Source organism: Puma concolor, chromosome A2 (assembly GCF_028749965.1).
Source record: "Puma concolor isolate L17-30 chromosome A2, mPumCon1.1.hap2, whole genome shotgun sequence".
In the NCBI taxonomy this organism is placed as follows: Eukaryota; Metazoa; Chordata; class Mammalia; order Carnivora; family Felidae; genus Puma; species Puma concolor.
In genome coordinates, this window is record NC_141668.1 from 94201730 (window position 1) to 94214655 (window position 12926).

Consider the following 12926-nt stretch of genomic DNA (forward strand, 5'->3'; position numbering starts at 1 on the left):
GATAGATGTTAGCAATCTGGTGTAGATCTATGCTAACATCTGCATATCCCTCCTTTTTTGATGAGGGGAGCATTATGAATAATATAGAGGATTTCAAATTACTGTATAATTAAGTGCTGAATTGACAGGTGTATGTTTGATGGTTAGGCATTGGAGAAGGTAAGGAATGAAATCAGTCTTGAGAAATAAGGAGGATTTTCAAAATCAGAGGTAAGGAAGCAAGAAAGAGAATTCAGTGTTGTTGCTTTTTTATTTATTTTTTTTAATTTTAAGTTTACTTATTTTGAGAGAGAGACAGAGAGAGTGAGTGGGGGAGGGGCAAAGAGAAAGGGGGAGAGAGAGTATCCCAAGCAGGCTCTGCACTGTCAGTGAAGAGCCAGACCCGAGGCTCAGAGTCACAAACTGCAAATTCATGACCTGAGCCGAAACCAAGAGTCCACGCTTAACTGACTGAGCCCATCCCAAGAATTCAGTTTTAAAAGTTTCGAAACTATCATATATGCATACACTTGATGCTTATGTATAAAGACACGTTGCTTGTTTCTGTCTTACTATGTCTACGATACCATATCTACTATACTCTATCATATCACCTTAAGGTATTGTTGGCCTGTTTTAGACATTCAAGAATAAGTTATGCAGCTCTTGCTATATGCCAGACGTTGTTGCAAGACTGAATGTACACAGTCCTTGTCCTGAAACTCTAGAACTCTAAAAGAAGGAGATAGAAAATTAACATGTGTTCTACGGTTCTTAGGGGGTAAGCACATAGGGGTAAGTGCTCCATGGAGGAGATGGAGAGGGAAAATGAGATGCAGGCTCTCCAGGCAGGAGGCATTGAAATAACATGAAAGATTACAGCAACCCGAACTAAGGTAGAAATGGTGAGTTGGTGATAAGGGGAATGATAGGAGAATTGTTAGAAGTCATCAAGACTTGATGACTGACTACCACTCTACCAAATAAGTGGGAAAAATAAAAGCTTCCTGGGCTGAGTAACTGAGGAAATGACCTAACCATTTCCAGACAAAGAACCCAGAAGAGAGAAGTAGGTTGGAAGAAAATATGAGTTCTGTTCTGGTCCTGTTGGGAAGAAGGCATCTGAGTTAAGAATAAGTGTGGCCCTCAGAGCAGGGGCGGGTCAAGAGGGCTCCATTGGAGTGATGTCAGCAAGATGGTGACGCAGGCGGCTCCAAGCTCCCATCCTTCCGCAGGAATAAACAACCAGAAGCTGTCAGAACCAACTTTATCAGAACTCTGGAAAACACCAAAGGTTTACAGCCAGGTGTGTGCTGAATCAACAAAAAGCCAACTTAAAAATGATATCGTTTTGTGACATTTTAATGTACCCTACACTTCCCCAGCATGGTGACAGTCTTGAAGATCACAGCCTATTCCTGGTGTGTAACCCTTGTCTCTGGCTCCAGAGAGAATAGAACAGATACCATTTGCAAATTACTGTGTGTTTTTCTGTTCTAACCTATCTAGAGGCTACCTGAAGGATAACACAAGGCACTCATCTCTATTTCACCAAACCTGGAGACAACTCAGGGAAGAAAGGTGTTGGGCATTGATTAAAAACACTGTATGGTGGGCACCTGGGTGGCTTAGTTGGTTAAGCGTCCAATTCTGTTCAGGTCGTGATCTCACAGTTCATGAGTTCGAGATCCACCCTGGGCTTTCTGCAATCAATACAGCGTCCATTTGGGATCCTCTGTCCCCTCTCTCTCTCTGCCCCTTCCTTGCTTATGCTCTCTGTCTCTCTCTCAAAAATAAATGCACATTAAAAGAATAACATTGCATGGTGATCAAAAACCCCACTGCTGTCTGAGGCCAAAGATTATGTTTGAGACATACAATGGAGCACCTAAAGCCAGGGAGGAAAAGCTGGGGAGGGGGATTTTCCTGGGGAAATTGGGGCATTCAAAAGCAGTAATGCATACTGGGGATACATATTTGGAAAATATTTGAGAGAACCTGTGTTTTCACTGCTGGCTGATAGGTAGGCTCAGTACAAACAGGAAGTTAAGGCTGAGACAGAATTGTAAAAGGCCTGGCTAAGTGTTTGAAATGCTGCAGCACAGAGTCAATCTACAAAGACTTGGAGAAGTGGTTTGTTGTTGTTTTTCAACTCCTGACTTTCAAGGAAGTCTTAGTTAAAACATTGGCTTAACACAAACCAAGTCTTCACCAATCAAAAGCAAACCCTGGGGAAAAGGGAATATCTGATTTCCAGAGTTACCACACTGTAATAATTGAATGTCCAATTTTCAATAACAGCAACAAAAAAATCAGAGAATAGAAAATATGGTCCATTCACAGGAAAAAAAGTTGACAGAAACCATCCCTGAGGAAGCCCAGACATTGGACTTACTGGATAAAGACTTTAAATCACTGTCTTAATATGCTCAAAGAGTTAAAGGAAACAATGGGACAAAAACTAAAGGAAATCAGGAAATCAGAAAAATAATGTATGAACAAAATGAGAATATGAATAAAGAGAAACTAACAATAAACCAACTAGGAATCCCAGAGCTGAAAAATGCAATAACTGAATTGAAATATTCACTAGAGAGGTTCAAAACAAATTTGAGCAGGCAGAAGAAAAAAATCAGTGAACTAGAAGATAGGCCAGTAAGAAGTTTCCTGTCTTAGGAGTTGAAATAAGAAAGAAAAAGAACAAAAGTGGACAGAGTCTATGGGATCTTTGGGACACTATCATTTAGGCCAACATATGCATTATGGGAATTCCTGAAGGAAAAGGAAGAACACTTGAAGAAATAATGGCTGAAAACTTCCCAAATATAATGAAATTCCTTAATCTACACATCCAAGAAGCTCAAAGAATCACAAGCAGAATAAACTCAAAGAGAGCCACACTGAGGCACATTATAGTCAAATTGTCAAAAGCCAAAACCAAAGAATCTTAAGATTACTAAGAAAGAAATGACTTACTATGTACATGGAATCCTCAATAACAGCTTGTTTCTCATAAGCCACGGAGACCAGAAGGCAGTGGGATAACACATTCAAAGTATTGAGAGGAAAACAAAAACAAAAAAAAAACAAAAAACCTGTCAACCAAGATTTCTATATTTGGCAAAAGTATCCTTCAGGAGTAAAAGTGGAATTAAGACATTCCCAAGTTAACAAAAACTAAAGGAGTTTGTTACTAATAGATCTGTCTACAAGCAATGCTAAAGGGAGTACTTTAAACTAAAATGAGGGGCATCTGGGTACCTTGATCAGTTAAGTGCCCTACTTTGGCTCAGGTCATGATCTCACAGTTCCTGAATTTGAGCCCCATATTGGGTTCTCTGCTGTCAGCACGGAAATTGCTTTGGATCCTCTGTATCCCTCTCTCTCTCTGCCCCTCCCTTGCTCGTGCTCTCTCTCTCTCTCAAACATAAACATTAAAAAAATAAACTGAAATGAGAGGACCCTAGACAATAACTCAAAGCCATGTGAAGAAACAAAGCACATTGGTAACAACAACTACATAAGTAAATGTGAAAGCCAGTAAAATTGTATTTTTGGTTTCTAACTCCCCCTTGTTCTCCTAGAATATATAAAAGACAATGATAAAATAATGACGATAAACATATGTTTATGGGCACACTGTATACAAACAAGTACAATCTGTGATGATAATTATATAAAAGAATAGGAGTAGAGAATACTATTGAAACTAAATTGATATTATTCAAACAGGGTTGTTATAAGTTTAAGTATGCTAATTGTAATTCTCAAGGTAACCACTAAGAAAATTATTTTAAATTACAGAACAAAAAGGAATAAAAATGGTGCACTACACACAAAAAAATCAAATACAAAATAAGCCAGTAATGGAGGGAAAATAACACATAGGACATACAGAAAACATACAGCCAAATGGCAGAAATAATTCCTTTTGAATTGGTAATTATTTTAAAATGTATGTGGAGTAAATTGTCCAATATAAAGGCAGAACTTGGTGGAATGGATCAAAACATGGATTCATCTATATGCTGTCTATAAGACTCACGTAAGACCCAAAGACACAAAGAGCTTGAAAGTGAAAGGATGGAAATATATATATTTAATACAAATAGTAACTAAAAGAGAGCTAGGGTAGCTTATCAGAAAAATATATCTGCTGTCAAAAAAGTGTACAAGAGACATAAGAAGACATTATATATTGAGAAAGATTCATCAACAAGGTATAACAATTAGAAGCATACACATTCATAACAACAGAGGCCCAAAATATATGAAGCATCCTTTGACAGAACTGAAGGGAGAAATGGACAGTTCCACAATAATAGTTGGAGACTTCAGTGTCCATCTTTCAATAATGGATGGAACAAGACAAAAGATCAATAAGGAAAGGGAGGACTTGAATAATGCTATAGTCCAATAGACCTAAAAGATATGTATTCCACCAATCAGCAGTAGAATATACATTCTTCTCAAGTACACCAGGCATATGCTCTAAGGTAAACCATATGTTAGACCACCAAAAAGTCTTAATAGATTTTTAAAATATTAGAATCATATGAAGTATCTTTTCTGACTATAACGGAATGATACTAGAAATCGATAACAGAAGGAAAACTAGAAAGCTCATGAATATGTGGAAACCAACACACTTTTAGAGCCAATGGTTAGAGAAGAAATCACCAGAGAAATTAGAAAATGCTTTGAGATGAATGAAAATGAAATCACAGTACCAAAACGTGTGGGATGCAGCAGAAGCAGTGTCAAGAGGGAATTTTTGAGCAATAAAGTATTAGATTAACAATCTCAAATTAACAAACTAAATTTTCACTGTCAGGAACTAGAAAAAGAAGAAACAGATAGAAACCAAATTTAGCAGAAGGAAAGAAATAATAAAGATTAGAGTGGAGGCAAATGATATGGAGAATATAAAATCAATATCAAAAATCAACAAAATCAAAAGATTGTCCTTTGAAAAGATCAAAAACCTTGACAAAAGAAAGGTCCTGCCAGCATGGTAGTGGAGAAGGTAAAACAAGACATGCCCCTGCAGCAGGGTGGCGGGGGGTGGGGGGTGAGGGGGTGATGGGTCTGTGACTACAAGTGAAACCTTCTGTGCTGGGACTGTTGAGCTGCAGGATGTTTGCTGTGGGCTTCGGGACCTTGCTCTTTGGGTACTGGAGCATGATGACGTGGAACCCATTGTAGGCACCTGAAGATTGAGGACTTCAAGACCCTCATGGCACTGATGCCACTGTTTCAGACAGAGAAGGAACAGAGGGTCCTACAAGATGCTTTGGGAGAACCTGGAGGAAGAGACCTTCTGGAAAGACGTGCCTGCCTGGAAGGTGGGTAAGTCTGTGTTCTACACAATGTGCTGGGTAACCCCTGTGATGGGCAAGCTCTAAGGGCTGCCCATGAAGGAGGAGATTTCTCAGCTGCCTATGGCTTCATATGGTATCCATAGGGGCTTGCACCGCTTGGAACACTGGACCCCTGCATCCTCCCCACTAGGAAAGAATAAGTGCTCAGGAGACCTGGAAAAAAAAAAAAAAAGAAGATGAAAATTACTAAAATCAGAAGTGAAAGAAGGGACGTTCTACTGCTGAATTTACAAAAATATAAAGGATTATAAGAATTCTACGAACAATTGTATACCATTAAATTGGATAAATAAGGTGAAATGCACATTCCTGGGAGGACACAAAATGCCAAAACTGACTCAAGAAGAAATAGAAAATCTGAATAGACCTATAACAAGGAAGGAGAACAAATCAGTAATGAAAACCTTGCCAAAAAAGAAAAACCCAGAACCAGATGGCTTCAGATAGAATTCTCCATTCATTGAGAATTCTATCAAACAATTAAATAAGAATTAACTCCAATTCTCAAGCTCCACAAAAGAATTGAGAAGGAGGCAAAGCTTAACTCATTCTGTGGGGTCAGCGTTACCCTGATACAAGAGCCAGACAAAGAGGGAAAAAGAAGACTACATAACAATAAGCCTTATGAATATATCAACTCTAAAATCCTCGGTAAAATACTAGCACACCAAATTCAACAGCATATTAGAAGGATTATATACCATGATCAAGTGAGATTTATTTTAGGAATATGAGAGTAGTTCAACATATGAATATCAAGGAATGTAACACACCACACTAATAGAATGAAGGAGAAAACAGATATTATCTCAACTGAAACAGAAAAAGCATTCAACAAAATCCAACACCCCTTCATGATAAAAACACTCAATAAATTAGGAATATAAAGAACTTCCCCAACATGATAAAGGCCATATGTGAAAAACCCACAGCTGACATTATACTACAATAGTGAAAGACCAAAAGCTTTTCTTCTAAGATCAAGATCCTGACTTTACTCACTTCTATTTAGCATAGTATTGGAAGGTCTAGCCAGAGCAATTAGGCAAGAGAAAGAAATAAAAGCATCCAAATTGGAATATTATTAGCAGGTAGCATGATCTTGTATCTAATAAACTCTGAAGAATCACACACATACAAAAAATTGTTGGAGCTAATTCTGTAAAAGTTCAGGATACAAATCAACACACAAAAATCATTCATGTTTCTGTATACTAACAATGAAAAAAATCCCAACAGGAAATTAAGCAATTCAATTTACCATAGCATAAAAAAAATAATAAAATACTTAGGGATAAATTTAGTCAGTGTACAAGCACAAGACTTTTACACTGAAAGTTATAAAACAATGCTGGAAGAAACTAAGGAAGATGTAAATAAATAGAAAGACACTCTGTGTTCATGGCTTGGAAAACTTAGTATTGTGAAGATTACAGTGCTATGCAAAGTGGTCTACAGATTCAATGAAAACCCTAAAAAATCCCTTTGGTGTTTTTTACAAAGGTGGAAAAACCCATCCTAAAATTCATATGAAATTTCAAAGGACTCAGAATAGCCAACACAATCTTGAAAAACAACAAAGTTGGAGCACTCCCACCTCCTGATTTCAGAAGTTATTACAAAGAGACAGTAGTCAAAACAATGTGGTAGTGGCATAAGGATAGACAAATGGAATAGAATTGAGAACCCATGAATAAAACTTCACTTTATGGTTAGTTGATGTTCAACAAAGGATGCCAAGATCATTCAGTAAAATGAGAACAGTCTCTTCAATAAATAGTACTGGAAAGACTAGACATCTACATTTAAAATAATAAAGTTGGGTGGCACCCCAGTGGCTTAGTCCATTGAGCATTCTACTTCGGCTTGGGTCATTATCTTGTGGTTCGTGAGTTCGAGCCCTACATTGGGCTCACTGCTGTCAGCGCAGAGCCTGCTTCAGATCCTCTGTCCCCCCCTCTCTCTCTGCCCCAACCCCACTTGTGCTCTCTCTCTCAAAAATAAACAGTAAAAAAATTTAAATAATGAAGTTGGACCATTACCTTACACTATATACAAAAATTAATTCAAAATTGATCAAAGATCTACTTTTAAGAGCTGAAACTATAAAACTCTTAGAAAAAAAACATAGGGGTGAATCTGTTGGACCTTGGATTAGGCAGTGATTTTTTAAATATGCCAAAGGCACTGGCAACAAAAGAAAAAATAAAATGGTCTTAATCAAAAATAAAAATTTTGTTCATCAAAGGAAACTATGAAGAGAGTGACAAGACAACCCACAGAATGGAAGGAAATATTTGCAAATTCTACGTCTGATAGGGGTTTAATATCAGAAATGGAAAAGGCTTGAACAGACATTTCTCCAAAGAAGATCAACAACTGGCCAACAAGCATATGAAAAGATTCCCAACACAATTAGTCCCTAGAGAAATGAAAATCACAACCAAAATGAGATGTCACTTCACACCTAACTACGATGGCTATAATAAAAAAAGGACTATAACAAGTGTTGGTAAGGATGTGGAGAAATGGGGACCCTTACACATGATGGTGGGAATAGAAAATGGGGCAGCTACTATGGACGACAGCGTGGTAGTTCCTCAAAATGTTAAACATAGAATTATATGTGACCCAGCAACTCCACTCCTAGATATATATCCAAGAAAATTGAAATCAGGGATACAAACATATACTTGTAACACCAATATTCATAGCAGCATTATATACAATAGCCAAAGGGTAGAAACAAACCAAGTGTCCATCAACAGAAGGATGGATAAACAAAAATGGTATATACCTACAATGGAATATTATTTATTCCTCTCTCTGTCTCTCTGTCTCTCTCTCCTTCTGCCCCTCCCCCCTCGCATGTGTGCACATTCACGCTGTCTCAACTCTCTCCAAAATAAAAAAATAATTTTTTTAAAAAAAATTTAAGAAAGGAGGGGCGCCTGGGTGGCTCAGTCGGTTAAGCGTCTGACTTCGGCTCAGGTCATGATCTCGCGCTCCGTGAGTTCGAGCCCCACGTCGGGCTCTGTGCTGACAGCTCAGAGCCTGGAGCCTGTTTCAGATTCTGTGTCTCCCTCTCTCTCTGACCCTCCCCCATTCATGCTATGTCTCTCTCTGTCTCAAAAACAAATAAACGTTAAAAAAAATTTAAGAAAAAAAAGAAAAAAAAATTTAAGAAAGGAAATAGGTTGTGATAGTTGCAAACAATGCAGACATACTTAAAGCCACTGATTTCTATACTTGAAAATAGTTAAAATTGTAAATTTTATGTTCTATACATTTTACCACAATAAAAATATCTTGAAAGTAAAATAAAGAATAGTTCCTCAGGAGAGCACAAAGATCCCTCCCAACAGAGTTCTCCAAACCCCCTCCTCAAACGATACAAAATGAAGCTTGCCTCACAACACATTAAAAAAAATGCATGTAATCCCAACATCAAAATCCTTAAATAAATAGTAAGCCTTTACTAAAGTTTCTTGAAGAGATACCAAATAAAGGAATTTTTTTTTTCAAACGAAATATAATACCACCACCACCACCACCACCACCACCACCAAGAAATTCCTAAAACTCCTTGTTGGACACCTCTGTCCCCAGAGTCCCTCTGGGCCCTGAAACTCCTTCCCCAGTCATCACCTCCTGCTCTTGACTTTCCTGCATGTTCCATAAAGAGCTGCACACTCAGGCCTGTTGTCTTTTGCAGCTCCCTCCAAATTCTATTCCCCACCTCTGGCTTAACCAGCAATTCTGAATCCTTGAAAGGATCAGGTAGAAAGCTGCAGTTACTCACAGTTAATGTTTTTAATTAACCCTGTCCACAGAATTTGTTCATTCACTTATTGGGTTGAAAACCCATGCTGATTGTTTACTTGCTGAATCAGGCAGTATTCTTGGCAAAGAAAAGAGACCATCTCCCAAGTGTGATTGTACCACGTGTCAGGGATTTGTGTGCAAAATGGAAACACACAATTGCTCTAAAGTTAGTTTTCTGTGTATCTCATCAAGTATATTCTTTCTTTCTTAGAACTTTGAGAAGATAATGCATGTAAGTTCGCACTGACATACGAGCATGTGGCACAGCTTCCTGGGAGGAATAAAACGGAAGATACTCTCTGGAGGAAAACTCAACGTTACCTCAAGTTAAAAACTCACCTCAAAGTGAAAAACGTATGGGTGTGCATGATAACAATAAAACAGGTAACCTTCAAACAATTCTTAATGTTTATTTTTACCCTATCTTTCTGAGAGGATTTAAGGTGGCTTGTGTAAATGCCGCCCGGATCCAGCAACATAATTGGGGAGGAACGTGGAATGTGGGGAAGAAGAGTGTAGGATGGATCCAGTGAAGCCAGGAGTGGAGTTGTAGACGAAATGCATACGAGGCCCTAATGTGTATTTAGACGTTGGCCAAAAATTTGACGCTAAGCCTTTCAGCAATGAACTCTGAAGAAGTGTCGTGTCAGTTTACATAATTTGCCATCTAACTGCAGGACGGTGAGGTCATGCGCCTTGTTTCCCGATGCTAAGACAAGGCAAGTCTCTTCAGGGATGCAGTCGATAAAAGCCAGAGTTTTCCCTGGTTTTGGCATTTCCTCCTCTCAGGATGTAATCTGATGATGGTTACTACGGTGATGCGCTTAAGCTTTTAGCCAGAGTTAGGTGTAAATCCCAGCCTGCTGGCTCTGAACCCTCCTTTTCATTCCACTCAAGAGAACATACTGGAAAGCAAGTGAGCAGAAATGATGTTCTTGTAAGATTAACTTTTCATCCTGATTTTTAAACTATAATGTTAACAAAGATACAAACTTTGATCATTTAGCATTCTTTTTATTGTGATAAGAACACTGAACACTGAGCTCTATCCTCGTAACAAAATTTTAAGGGTACAGTGCTTTATTGTTGGCTTGTAGGTACAATGTTAAATAGCAGATCTCTAGAGCTTATTCATCTTACTTCGCTGAAACTTTAGGTCAGTTGATTAATACTCCCCATTTCCCCCTCTCCTGGGCCCCTGGTAACCACCGTTCCCATCTTTGATTTTATGAATAGGACTACTCACATGGAATAACGTAGTTCTCATTTTCTGTGTCCGCCTTATTTCACTCAACGTACTCCTTTCAAGGTCCATCCACGTTGTCACATTTTGCAGAATTTCCATATTTTTTTAAGGCTAAATAATATTTTATTGTACGTGTGCAGCACATTGTCTTTATCCATTTATCTGTCAATAGACATTTCGGTTGTTCACACGTTAGCTTTTGTAATTAGTGCTGCACTGAAAGGGAAGGGAAAGGTAATATCAAGATAATCAAGATAAGGTAATATCAAGATCCTGTTTTTAATTATTTTGGATACATACCCAGAAGTGGGATTCTTGAATAATATGGTGGTTCTATATTTTTTGGTAGTTCTATTTTTTAATTTTTGAGGAACCTCCGTACAGTTTTCCAAAGCAACTGGGCCAGTTTGCATTCCCACCAAGAGTGCCAGCAAGGTCTCCAGTTTGTCCACATCCTAACAAAGACACACATATATACCATCCCAGCAGGTGTAAGATGGCATCTCACTGTGGCTTTGATTTGCATTTCCTTGGTGATAAGTGACAGCGGACATTTCTACATATACCCGTTGGCCATTTGCATGTCTTCTTTGGAGAAAAGTCTGTTCAAGTCCTTAGCCCATTTTATTTATTTCTTAAAAAAAAATTTATTGCTTATTTATTTTTGAGAGAGAGAGACAGAACAGGAGCTGGGGAGGGGCAGAGAAAGAGAGAGACAAAGAATCCGAAGCAGGCTTAGGCTCTGAGCTGTCAGCACAGAGCCTAGCGTGCGGCTTGATCTCATGAACTGTGAGACCATGACCTGAGCCAAAGTTGGAAGCTTAACTGACTGGGCCACCCAGGTGCCCCCTTAGCCCAGTTTTTTAAAGGAGCTATTAGGTTTTCTTTGTTACTGAGTTTTATGAGTTCTTTATAGATTTTGGAATCAGATGTATGACAAATATTTTCTCCCATTCTACAGCCTGACTTTACATTCTGTTGATTGTTTTCTTTATTGTGTGGCAACTTTGATTTAGTCCCACTTGTTTATTTTTGTTTTTGTTACCTGTGCCTTTAGTGCTATATCTGTGAAGTCACTGCCAAGACCAGTGTCATGAAGCTTTGCCCGTTTTTGTTTGTTTGTTTGTTTGTTTTCTGGGAGCTTTACCTGTTTGTGTCTTATGTTTAAGCCTTATTTAAAAAAAGTTTAAGAGAGAGAGAGAGCACAAGCAGGGTAGGGGCAGATAGGGAGGAGGGAGAGAGAATCCCAGGCAGGCTCCGTGCTGTCAGCACAGAGTCCAATGTGGGGCTCGAAGTCATGAACTGTGAAAGCATGACCTGAGACAAAATCAAGGGTCGGGAGCTTAACTGACTGAGCCACCCAGGAACCCCTAAGCCTTTGTTTTAGAGCAGGCTGGACCCAGCAGGGAGTGGCCTGCAGGTACCCACACTGCTGACTCAGCCTCCTGTCTACACAGTCCAGACATGGGGATGGGGACCTGGCCTGCCTGGATTCTGGGAGTCACATGGCAGTGTGCAGTTTGCTCCCCCACAACCTAGCGTTGGGTATCCATGCCCTGTAGGCCTGTGTGGCCACTGCCACCCCGACCAACTGGCCATCTGCCTGGGGCAATCGGTTCCCTCTGCCGTACCTCCTGCTGCAGAGGCTGGACAGATTGTTAGGGCCAAATCCCATGTAGCCCTGCTGCTTTTACCAGATGCCCCTCTCCAGACCTGGACTTTCTTATCTGCTCTCTCTGCGCTGGGAAGAAGGGGAAGCTATGGTGTCTGCCATCTCTGTACTCCTCTGTGGTAGATCCGTCCAAGCTCCAAGGCTGACAAGACCTAGGCTAGTCCTCTGGGATCCCTCTCAGGAAAGTTGGGGCACTGGACACCCAAACCAATTCCTTCCTCCCCTTGGGAGAAGCCAAGAGTTAGGGGGTTTCTTCCTGATCATATGCTGCTGTGCCAGATGCAGGGACTCTGGGCAGAGGGTGTCCCAAATCTCTCTACTGGCTTTGGGGATTCTGGCTTCACGGTCACCTCGAGTGCAGGAACTTTCCACTTAGTTCCTGGATTGCTTGCAAAGGAAATTTGTTCATGGACTGTTGTTGAGTTGGTGAATTTGCAGAGGGAAGGATGGTCCAGGGCTTCCTACTCTGCCATCTTGCTGACATCACCTCTTGATTATTTAGTATTAGTAATACCTTTGCTCACCTCAAAACTCTAGTGTTCCAACATTATGTTTGAGAAGCATGTGTGAATTAACAGTAAGGATATTTCTCAATTTTTCTTCAGAACGCATTAAAAAAAAACAAAACTAGGGTAAATCAATTACTGGCTTTTTTTTTTTTTATTGTGTAGAAAAATAAGTAGAGTAAAAATCTTCACCTTACTTCCTTCATATTCCCCACTCCTTCAGATCAAATACTATTAGCTGTCAAGTGGCACAGTGGACCACTCTGGAACCGTCCAGAACTTCAAAAGCATTAAAACAACAAAATTAACAACGTATT

At 39.4% G+C, this 12926-nt stretch overlaps 1 protein-coding gene across 9 annotated transcripts in view; it reads left to right on the forward strand.

Annotated features, from left to right (window-relative positions):
• Positions 1-12926, forward strand: part of NME8 (NME/NM23 family member 8) — a 63779-nt gene that overhangs the window by 45473 nt on the left and 5380 nt on the right. For 6 of the 9 annotated variants that reach the window (XM_025929886.2, XM_086696983.1, XM_086696980.1 and 3 more), the window contains one exon: positions 9397-9584. The gene's annotated coding sequence lies outside the window, so the exon portion shown is untranslated. Of the gene's footprint in view, positions 1-7608; positions 7775-9396; positions 9585-12926 lie in introns of those variants that run through there. The other 3 variants (XR_015248108.1, XR_015248107.1, XM_086696978.1) reach the window with 2 other exon arrangements.